The following is a 12,464-nucleotide window of genomic DNA, read 5'->3' as shown; positions in this document are numbered from 1 at the left end:
AAAGAAAATAATCTTTTACAAGACGTTCCCAAAAAGTTGGGACAATGTCATGTTTACATCATTAAATGTATTCTATCTTAAAATGAGAAAAAATATACGTGCAAATTTGAGTATGGTTTCCTTGTATAAATGAACAATGCATTGGAGTTGCTATATGCTTATAAATTGACAGAACTGTTGCAACATCTAAACAATTTCAATCGCATCTACAGATTTTGAAGTCAAAGCACCCAGTTTTTTTAAATTTTTTATTTTATTTTTTTATTTTTTTATTTTTTTTTCAAAGCACCCAGAGTTCCCCAATCGACTTTACTCTCTGTGACGTCACTCAGCAAGGCCGACCCCATCGAGACCGTAAACGGCAAAACATAATTTACAATATTTTAAACGTATTTAACTTTTTAAAAATATATTATTACATTACTTATTCAAAATTACTTTACGTAAAGCAACATGATTTGTATTGACCATGAATATGTGCCATTATTTACCTGCATGCAAGTTACTTGGGAAATCAATGAACTGCTTTGAAGATAAGATATTCCTTCAAAGAAATTAATGCGGATGTAATTTTTGCATGCTTTACGTAAATGTGCCAATGTTCAACAAGGGAACGCTTTTTTTTTTTTTTAATGTGCGTTCATGTACTTCAGGGTCATCTCGGCAGCACATCAGAGACGGCAAGAATCCCGGAGGAGGATTTGGACCGCTTCTTGCGGTCTGGAAATGTCTTTTTTGTCAGCACTCGCTTCAGATATTTTTTTTGGCTTACTTGGAAACCAATCAAGATTTCATGTCTTAATATTTCAAACGAAATTCAAAGTATTTTCAATTCAACTTGTGAAGAAGATCACCCGGAAGTACATAAATACAAAAAAAACATTCCCCTGTAAACTTTATAAAGGAATGCAAATTTTACGTGGGAATATAATGTTTTTATTTTTCAGAGATATATTGATTTGTTATGTTTTACTGGCATGCAGATTCCCCATAGGTGTTCATTTGTTTTTTTTTTCAATTAATACCATCACTGTATTGCATATTATTTTGGTGACCAACAAGCTGCGGCCCACCTTCTTTTTACTGTATATATTATTTAATTCACAGAAGCGGCAAAAAAGTATACAAAAACAATTTCCAAACTACATTTCGAAACTTTTTTCTGCAAATATTATGCACGTTTATTGCTGGGATTGTACAATATCTACAAAACTACTTTATCGAAAATATGACCTTCTTCTGGAATTGAAATCTCAGAACCTTTACGCCATTGTCCCTTCGTCTTTGTTGGACTACATCTCCAAGACGGTTTTAAATGAATTCGACTCCACTTTCGCTAACTGACATCATCGTGCAACAGTGATGACGTAGGTCTCTAGCTTGTGGACTTTACCTGCAAAATATTAGCTTCATAAAAAAATGAATTGATACAGATAATACTTGTTTTTGTGAAGGATCACTGATGTTTTTAGTTGATTTCGTAATTGTCAATTCTGTAATAAATTATGAAAAGGTCTTTGTAATTTTATTTCTGTTCCTCTGTAACGTTGGCCTTGTTGACTTGTTTTCTTCTAATTTTTTTTTAAAGAGTATTTTTTTTTTCTTTCCAATATTTTTAAAGTCTCGAGCTTGAAGCTCTCAAACGTCTTTACGTAGTCTGTGAACTTTGTGGGTGGCCTGTTGGTTTGAATATTTCTTCTGTGAAGAATTGTGGGTGATATCCTTTAATAAAGGTTGGTCAGAAGTAACACTTGCCAAAAGCACGTGACGTAAAGGTTCTATCCAGGCACCTTTGCTAAGCATTTTAGAATTCGAACGACCTTATCTTCCAAGAACTTGCGGTTCATCTCACTCAGTTAGGATAGGGAAGGAAATATCCTTATCAAATATGAGAATCCAACGAGGATCTTTATTTTGAGTAATCAAGCAGCAGGTTGCATTGACTGACCCATAAAATATTAACTTAGCAATAAAAACAAACATCACACACGAGTTAATCTAAAAACAAATATCACTGTACCTATTTTTGCCTTAATCTTCCATTTCAAAAACAACCCAAAAAGACCTTGATACCAGGAAGGATGTTGTGGTTGTCCTCATCTCGTGGAAAGTAACCTTGATATCTTCCATCGCTTTCCATAACGACCGCTGACAGCTGTCAAGCTAAAGTATGATTGACGCACGTCTGATGAGCCTGACGGACAATTACAAACAAGCAGCCTGTCAGACACATATTGACCTACACGAGGCGTCTATTGGGAGGAGGAGGACGATGCTGTGTGTGCGCGTGTGTGTGAAGGACAATCAAAAGACGTGAGGGGAGCTAAGAATATCAACGAGCTTGTTTGCGTGCTTCTCTGCAGCTGTCAGAAGATGTGAGCGCTGACATGATGAAAATGTGCGGTGCATTTTTCAAGTCTTTTCCGTTCGACTCCCTCAACGCAAATGAGAAAAACGCTGCTCGAGCTCAACAGAGACAGTTGAAACAAACTGCGTTGAACTTTAAATGCATTTCTTGACATCACTCCCTTGAATGATAGTGTCAGTGGAAAATTTAACACCAGCAGTTAAAACCAACAGGAAGGCACTCAACGCATGCGTGTGTATTTGTGTGTGAGAAGTTCAACATCCCTATTGCTAGTGCAGCGTAAGATGAGGTCACGCCTTGACGCAGGAGTGGCCATTCGGGTACATTGTGTGTTCTTCTTTAATGAGTTCAGTTGTTATTCTGTTTTTTCTTCTTCACAGATTTGGCCCGCTGCTGTCCTGGTCCAGTGAGTACCTCAATGACCTCCACCACATTCACGTAGATGTGCTGCAACATGGCTAAGGAGTGAGTAAACCCTTACTGGGACTCGGAGTTGTTAAATTACTCTTGTCGTTTACCGTATGTGGGGATTGGATTGCAATTGTGAAAGCCGGTAAGATAAACTGTCCTTCGATTGCGGCGTGTGTCCCTCTTATGAGCATAATAACAAAACTTTAATTAATTCAGTCTCATCTCATCTCTCTGTTTTTCAGGGCTCTGGACACTATTAATGACAGTTTTTTCTCAGTTTATTTGGTACATATCTCAGATCAGAATTGAAATTGGCAAAAACAGTAAGTGCATTTCTCAGAACAATTCGTGCAAATAGCAAAAGGTCATCTCTCAAATGTTAATATTTGTGTCACAGGCCAGGTCATACCATCAGAACTGCAAGTCTTTGAGTCATTGCCTATGGATGAGACAGTCAAATTGGTGAGTCATGTTGTCAATATAACAACAAAGGGATATTCTTATGATCACGATTCTAAATTGTAAATTGCACCCAGCGTCGCTGCTACCTCTTTGGATGACTGAAGCTGAAAAGTCAGATAGTGTCGAGTTGCCGTTCGTGTAGTAGCACGGTCACCAGACTTGTGTGCGGGCACCGTGGAATTGTTTCCTGCTCAATGGCAGTGTGAGGGTGTTTGTGTCTGTGTGTGCCCTGCAACCTGCTGGCGACTCGCTTTGGGTGAAGTCTGGCTTTTGCCCAAAGTCAACTGGGAAAGGCTCGTCACCCTGTACAGGATAAGGGCTGTTGAAAATGATGACATAAGCAATTGATCACGTCGGAATGAGCAGAGAATCAGAAATCATTTGCATGAACGTGCCAAAGCATTTGCAACTTGTTCCGATCAACAAGTGCTTTTTTAATGTGCACAACTGACACGAAAATTGACCAAATAGTTTTGAGAAATTCAATTCTGATCTTAGAAATGTACCCAAGAAATGGAGAAATACGAATGGGCAAAATGTCGTTGTTTCCAGTGGATGTATACAATATTTTTATGCGTACTGCATACTGTATACATACGTTTACGGATCGTTAAAAAATAATTTTACAAGCAGCATACTAAAATAAACGAATGTTTGTCAAACTATTTGTACCAAGTAGACCATATAAGAAGTTACTTGCACTCCAAGTACAACTTTAGCAAATTTAACAAATTAAGTAGTGTAGTAGGGGCGGCACGGTGGCCCGACTAGTGAGCACGATGGCCTCACAGTGAGAGACAGCATCGGGCGTGCATTCGATCCAGGGCTCCGACCATCCTGTGTGGAGTTTGCATGTTCTCCCTGTGCCTGCGTGGGTTTCCTCCGGGTACTCCGGTTTCCTCCCACATTCCAAAAACATGCATGACAGGCCGATTGGACACTCAAAATTGCCCCTAGGTATGAGTGTGAGCGCGGATGGTTGTTCGTCTATGTGTGCCCTGCGATTGGCTGGCAACCAGTTCAGGGTGTCCCCCGCCTCCTGCCCGAAGATAGCTGGGATAGGCTCCAGCACCCCCCGCGACCCTAGTGAGGAGAAGCGGTACAGAAGATGGATGGATGGATAGTGTAGTAGGCCCAAGTCGGGCATGTTCAAACGAGTACGTGTCGCCTGGCATATACTTAAAAAAGCATTTACGTGGCCTGTGTTATTATTTAAATTTATGTCTTTAAAAAGGAGGGAGGTCCATGTAAAAAGTCCGGTTGTCAAAAAGGTATGAGGATGGTGAAACCCGCGTCCACACTATTGGTGCAACACCCATCAACTGCTTTCTACTACTGTTATTAGTAATAATAATAATTTTTAGCATGTTTGATTAATTAAAGTTGAAGAACATCAAAATGGATTTCGGTGCCTTTGATTTTTTTTGTTTTAGTTTTTGTTCTAATTTTCTGCTAATTTATATTACACCATATGGAAAGCACTTTGTTACAGCTCCAGCTGTTGTGAAATAAAGTTGCATTGCATAATAATGATAATAATAATAATAATAATAATAATAATAATAATAATAAGATTCATATAGAGCTTTTCTTGATATTAAAAGACACACAACATTTATAAATAAGTTCAGTTGCCATTCTTATTTAGTGGGATACTGAAAAGCGTTAAACCCAAACTACTCATGCAGTGTTTTTTTTAAATAAACATTGATGAATTGTTTCAGCATGTTTGAGGAAATTAAAGATAAAGAATGTTACAATGGCCGATGAAAAAATGAAGGGTGTCTTCATTTTGCTGTATGCTGCGCTCCAAAAAATATTTTTGAGACACACCAGATCGAAGTGTTCAGAAAACAAGGCAAGTTTTTAATATACTACATTTGTGGCAATGAAAGTGTCAGCCCCAAAATACGATTTTTCACTCTGATTTATTTGATTATTCTTTTTTTTAAATTTTTTTTTACATTTGACTGCAAAGTGTTGTGAGGACGCAGCTGAGTGGTTCTTTCTTGGACTGACCAATTTGAGAATGGTTTTGTTTCAGGCTCAATCTCAGGTATGTCAGCCCATCAAATAGCAACTCACATTGACGGCAGCACCAACAAAATTTTGCCTTCTGATTTATCAGTGAAACACTTTATGTTTCCAGATGTTGTTGTTCATACATCCGTGGGTGTATCGAGTGGATTTTTCAGGTATTATGATTCACTTGAGTATTTTTTTCCTCACGTCTTTTTACTTTCATTCTCTACATTTGAAAACAGATACAGTGATGTCTCGTTCCATGACCACACTGGTGAATCAAAACAATCAAAGCATCTTTTCCCATTGAAGTGAATGGAAATGCCATGAATCCATTCCAGTCTTCCCAAACAAAAACAACAAAAATAGTATCATGTGTGTTTTAATGAGAAAAAATAGCACTCTATAATATTGTACTTTATGAATATATATAATAATGACATAATTATATAGATTTCAAATATTATAAAATTATAAAATTTATAGTGATTGATATTTTTGTCACACGGCATCAATTGAATTGCTCCCGGTGTGCCCTCCTTGACTTCCTGGGTTGAGAATAGAACAGACAGACGGATTGACGGTTTATTGACTCGTTATGATAACTCCCACTTGAGTTCGAGAGAGTCCAGCCTGCATGCTGTAGTCAATCATATATCACCACGGGATGTCCGGCCGAGAACTCATGGGGAATTCATAATTGCGCTTAATTGAAACATGTCAACTCCTTTCCAAGCTCATCGGGACAGTATTAATATTGATTGGTTTAGTCAGAAGATACAGAATGGAGGACTGTGAGCGTTCAATTTATGGCTTGAAGGTTTAAAGCACCACAGCATACATGCTAATTAGCATTAGTGCTAGGCAAGTGGTCTGAAAGTCTAACCTATGGTTGCTTGAAATACACGAACACACACACACACACACACACGCACACAAAAAAAACCCCTTCCAACTGAAACCAAACTGCATGTACATTATGTACGTTACAGTATACAACTTAAAGTATATAATTTTGACTCCCGCTTGGTCATAGACTGTGGGTACGTGCATAAAATGTCAAAGATTAATTGATTTACATGTAGCTAGCATTATCAGACAGATCTTGAAATTGTGGAAATGAACCAAGTTTTTGAAATTAAGTTTCTTGGTATTTTAATTAATTACAAGCTGTGCTATAAATAACATATAAATAATTGTTCTCCAAAGTATCTAGAAGTATTAGAATACCACTAAAACTTTGTGTTGATCGAAGGGGGAGCGCGGCGAACCCGGTGGCATTTACTGGAGGGGGCACCAAAGTTCAGTTTAAAAAAAAAAAAAGCTCCTTATTTACACTTAGTTGATGTGCCATATATATATAAGTGTGTGTGTGTGTGTGTGTGTGTGTGTGTGTATGCATTAACTGAGAAGCAAAATCCAAGAGGAAATACAAACTAACGCTATTAGGCAACTATAAATATCCGGACAGGAAATTTAATTTGATTAATCTATATTCTTTTAAAGTAAGAATTCTAGTTAGTGTAGTCAGAGTGAATATGAAAGTTTAACATTTTAATCCTCTATAATGTATGGGCTTAAGGATCATGGATGTTTTTAATGGATCTTGAAATAATGCTAATGTAGCAGAATTTTCACTTATCATTGTTTTTCCTGCCTCTCTATTATGTTGTGCTTGTTTGAGACAAGTCCAACTCAAATTCAATTTTTTTTAAAGACGACTTCTGTTATATAAGTATATATATAAACGTTGACAAATATGAAGAAAGTATTGACTCATTAAAAGCACTGAAAATGCACCATTTTCTGGCCAACCAGCAACTCAACCCAGAAACGTCGCAGCACAGTTGGTAAGGCAGGAAATTACCTCAAGTGTTTATTTTCACCAAATATCCGTACATCTACATAAGTCTGCGTACTTAAGTTACCAATGTACGTGAGTGATACGTCACAAAAGACTGAAGACTGTGGAAAAAAAGCTACAATGTAAAAAAAAAACAAAAAAAAAAAAACTACAATGTTGGACCGTAACAAATTGACCAGTAGATGGCGCAATGTACACACATACCCGTAAACGTGGACTCTGAGTTCCTCCCTTTGGGTTTTAATAGTGCTCTTGTAACTCACACGTTGACTGCTCAAAATCTGAGGCTTGTTTAGGAATTCTGAATAAGCATACAGACAATAAAAAATTATTGCCAATTGATGATACAACCTGGTCTTATTCATTCATATTGTTTAACAATTCCATGCTTTAGTAAAACAGATCAAATTAGATTTTCTTTCTGGAATAAATTTAATATGGATTCTCAAATAAGGGGTGTTTTAAGCAATATGAAAATTGCTGAAAATGTACAAAACAATTTTAATTTGACTGTCCCATTTTTAAAACAATTCACTTGTATAACCCACTTTTAAGTCAACTAAAATTGCAAGTAATCTTTTTTCAAACACTTATTCAGGTGCAAATTTTAAGCAATCTTTTTTTAAACATTTTATCCGCATTGTAAATGTTAGCTGTGTTAGAATTGAATGTGCATGTTACAATGTCTTACAGTTTAATTATTAATTTTTTTCAAGTATAAAGAGTCTGCCCAATTGTTATTTTATATTGTTTATTTAATCACGCTTTAATTTATATTTATTTTGAAAGTGTTTTTTTATTATGTAACCTTGATCCTTTCAAAGTCTACTCACAGCATTTCCAGCTACAACGTATCATTCACCAAATACAAATTCTGTTTTCGCAAGTCTTAAAACAGGGTTCTCTTACATGAGGCGCGTGTGTGTGAGCGTGCGTGTGTGCGCGAACGTGCACGCGTGTGTAAAGGGGTTAAGAAGGTGTGGCGGGAGCTATGAGTTTAGGTCACTTTGTTCCATCACGAGGAGGCGAGCAACAGTGTGGGGGTGGCTCACTTCCCCTTTCCCCTACCTCGCCACTTCCTGTGAACACAGCAACCGTTGACCACGCCCGTCTCTCCCCTGGCCTTCAACCCCCACGTTGCCACACACACACACACACGCACGCACACCCCCACACGCACACACACACGCGCACACACACACGCGCACGTACGCATGCATGCACACACATGGCCCTATTCATGCTTTATTCCCCTGCCAAGGAACACGCTCATATACACTAAATTGCAATAATTTGAGTGACCATCAGGGACAGGATTACCTCTCATATAAACTACTGAAGTACTTTCACTCACACCACTGAAACACTTCCATGCCTATTACAGATTGTTGGAGGCTAACACATCTGAAAAAGTCTCACACATGCAACTACAATGCCGTCACATGCACACCACTGAATTAGTTTTTGCTCACATCGATGACTGAAACTCTCCTACACCTACTGAAATACTCAAACTCAAACAACTGCACGCTACTAAAACAATCTCACACACATTACGCAAACACTCACATTCTACTGAAATGCTCTCACACACACTGCTTAAACACTCTTAGAAATGAAACACTCGTATGCACTCCTAAAATGTTCACTCTCAGCCACACTAGTGAAACTTTCTCATTTGGTCGGGACTCTTGAAATTCTCTCACACATTTTGAAGACGAGCTTTCTTACGCATGTGTGCAGGCATGTCACTGTGCACAAGTACGTCCGCTTGCCAAGTTCTCATCAAGGACGGGCTCTCTGAAGATGGAGCCAAGTCATGCAGGGATGGAGGTGAGGGCAGTGAGCAAAAGTCCTCCCCTTTGGGAGAAGACACGTGGGAGTCAGTTTTGCTATTTTTCATAATTTAAGGCCGTGGTTCACAAGGTTTAGGCTCCAGGGCCCCCCTACATGGGAAACGCTTTGCCAAAGGACCCCTTTCATAATCCTAAAACCAATTAAACATAACTACATTGTAATCCCCTTAATGCAACAGAATTAAAAAAAATACTATTTTGCAAAGAAGAAAATTCTAAATTGATGCTAAGAAATTCATACGTTTTTAGAGGAGTAAAAGTCAAAATGTTATGACAGTAAGTTGTAATTTTTCAAGAAAAAAGGGTCGTCTTTATAAGAACAAAGCAGTTAAAGTTGTACAGTCGACCCTTTCCATATCACAGTTTAGTCTTAATTATATTGCAACTTATTTTCAAAATAGAGTAAATACAAGCACGTTTTTACACGACCTGTCGATGGCCTCAACTGACGCTGTCAGAGTTGGTCTGGTTTAGCCTGTTCCAAACCTTTTCCTTCACCCAACTTTAAGGAGTATTTAGTTTAATGTTTGGTTTTATTCACAGCTCCCCGTACTGCTTGTCGATATGCACATTTTAAATTGACATCATAATAAACCTAAATTATTTTTTGTTCCTCTAAAATGCCACAGACATCAAAAAAATATTTCTCTACACTACTGACAGAAAAAGGTGCCACGAATTTGAAGCTGCAATTATTAATCTGTCCGACTCCTCTGGGAGGGAGATTGTCCTGATGTACCTAATAAAGTGTCTACTGTAGGTGAACACGATACTGATCATGCTTATGGTTTGGGGGTGAGGGAAAAGAGAAGAAGGAAGGGATGCACCGTGTGAGTGAATGTGGGGGAGTGAGCTAGTGTGGGGGCAGCAAGGCCATCTGGACTGTGAAGAGGCTGAAGAAAGGGAGTGTGTGCGTTTTTGTGTGTGTGAGCACAATGAGGGAATTCGGACACCAAGGAAAAAGGCACATAGCTTTAACTTGGCCATCTTGTGTGGGTCAATATTACTACTTATAAAGAGCCTTTGTTGTCCTCATCTGAATCACTTCAATCTTCATTGGAGGCTGAAAAAGTGGATGATTGCAGAATAAATATTTTTGTATTTTTAATAATTTAATTTTTAAAATACACATTTTTTTTCTTTGTTAAGCAGTGCAGTACATCATATTGTTAACTGATGTTATCTATTATTGAACATGTAAACACACAAATACAAAATGAGAAAAAAGCAAAAACATACGAGCGCCGTGTGTATGTGACTGCAGTAGTGGTACAGTCGTGCTTTCAGATGTCGGTTTCATTCATTCCTTGACCACACTCGTAATACGAAACAAGTCTATGTAACCCATGGTAAAGAATTCAAAAGAATTAGACGGGTTTTGTCACACGTCATCACTTGACTGACCAGTCTTGCACTTTCTCCTGTTTCCACATTGGTCACCTGAGGGCAGTATAAGACAGACCTATGGATATACTGTTCATTTAGACATACCAACCCCTCTTATTCATCAGTATGGCACTAATATTAGTCGTTCTTCATCGATGATAAAGAATATATGACCGTTAAATGGCCTGTCTACATGTGCTGCAGCAACATTTGTGTTCAATCTTCATCCTTAAAGCAGGGGTCATCAACCTTTTTGATGGCCTTTTTGCTTCTTGGGCACAGATTAATACAAAGGGAAACCAATTTGATACACATTTCTGAAATAACAAATTTGCCCCCCCACTTAGCTCCTGAAGAGAAAAGAATTCCGGTCCTGTGCCTGCACTTCTCATGTCAATGATTTCAACAACAAATTTTAAACAGACATGGCTTTTTATGTCCCAAAACAAATTTTTGACGCTGTTTCAATAAATGTCGTCACATTTTTTTCAAGCTTTCTGTTTTTAAACTTGACCTATAAAAGCTTGCGCAAGAAGGATTTTATCATTCATTGTAATCTATAGCCCTGACTTTTCAGAAGACAACATCCACTTGTTGCTGAATCTGAGCCTTATTTCACGAATTTCATTAAATATATTCAAATATTATATCAGAACCGTCACCAGAGCCCAGCCTTAAGCGGGGGGCATGAAATGCAAGGGGGGGGGGGGAATTATCTTAATACCCTGCAGACAGTACTAACTTCGCTCTATATATTCACATAGCACTCGTTGCCGGCACTAATGTAATATGTCCCTCCTTACTTGCCGTACAGTGATATACCATGACAGTCTAAGCACGCAATGTTGGGAACTAAACATCACCTAATGTACAAAAACAGCGATAAATAGTTGCTGACGACACGACAGTGGTCGGTCTGATCTCGGAAGGTGACGAGACAGCCTACAGAGAGGAGGTAAAGAGACTGACAGCTTGGTGCAAGGACAACAGACTGCACCTTAACACTGCAAAAACAAAGGAGATTGTCGTCGACTTCAGGAGGAACAGGACGGTGCCGCCCCCCCTCTGCATTGAAGGCGTGTGTATGGAGAGGGTCCACACGTTCAAGTTCCTGGGAGTACAGATCTCCGATGACCTTTCTTGGAGTCACAACACCACAGCAGTGGTAAAGAAGGTCCGCCAACGTCTGCACTTCCTGAGAGTCCTCAGGAAATTCAACCTGGACAGGAAGCTGCTGCTGGCCTTCTACCACTCGTCCATCGAGAGCCTGCTGACGTACTGTGTCTCCACCTGGTACAGCGGCTGCACTGAGGCAGACAGAGTGAGGCTCCAGAGGACGGTCAAAACAGCGCAAAGGATTATTGGCTGCCCTCTCCCCTCACTGTCGGACATCTACACTGCCCGGTGCCTCAGAAGGGCTCTCAACATCGTCAAAGACAATACCCACCCAAACTCACACCTGTTCGACCTGATGCCCTCTGGCAGGCGCTACAGATGCATCAAATCGAGGACCAATAGACTGAGAAACAGTTTCTTTCTGAGAGCCATCTCCATTCTGAACTCTCACACACACACGAGAACACCCTTACCTTGCAGAACAGCATCGTGATGTGTTTTTATATACACTATTCAGTACTAAATTCCATTGCACTCTCTTATTTATTTATCTAATTTATATATTTGTCTGTATTATTGTTGTATTGCACTGGAGAGGGAAGCCCTCTAATCTCGTTGCACACTTGAGTACAATGACAATAAAGGGATTTCTAATTCTAATTTTAATCTAATTCTATTAAATTCCCTCTAAGTTACACTTTGCCTGGCTTCCCTGCATTTTGGGTCCTCCCCCCCCTCGCTACAAGCGCCCCTTGACAGCTGGAAATCCAGGAGTGGGCATTCGTCAGTGTTTTAGTGCGCTGTGAGTTCTCGTCAGTATTTTAGGTCCGCGTGGGCAATTGGCATTGAACCACCATCATGCATCTGTTTACTTTGCGAGGTAATAAATAACTTGAAGCCTCATTTTTTATTTTTTTATTTTGGAAACACTGCGTCATCAGATATTTGTAGATAGTGAGCTTTTTACAAAGACAAATGT

At 39.0% G+C, this 12,464-nt stretch overlaps 1 long non-coding RNA gene across 1 annotated transcript; it reads left to right on the top strand.

Moving 5' to 3' along the window:
• The first annotated feature begins 2,721 nt into the window (after positions 1-2,721).
• Positions 2,722-3,968, top strand: LOC148340630 (uncharacterized). The gene is made up of 3 exons (XR_015842616.1): positions 2,722-2,833; positions 3,022-3,102; positions 3,177-3,968. It is a non-coding gene; the product is annotated as an uncharacterized LOC148340630 (long non-coding RNA).
• The last annotated feature ends 8,496 nt before the right edge of the window (positions 3,969-12,464 follow it).

The sequence above is a fragment of the Idiotropiscis lumnitzeri genome, chromosome 3 (genome assembly GCF_059441095.1).
Source record: "Idiotropiscis lumnitzeri isolate Australia: NSW breed Sydney's pygmy pipehorse chromosome 3, RoL_Ilum_1.0, whole genome shotgun sequence".
NCBI lineage: Eukaryota > Metazoa > Chordata > Actinopteri > Syngnathiformes > Syngnathidae > Idiotropiscis > Idiotropiscis lumnitzeri.
This window is presented reverse-complemented; position numbering and strand designations above follow the sequence as displayed.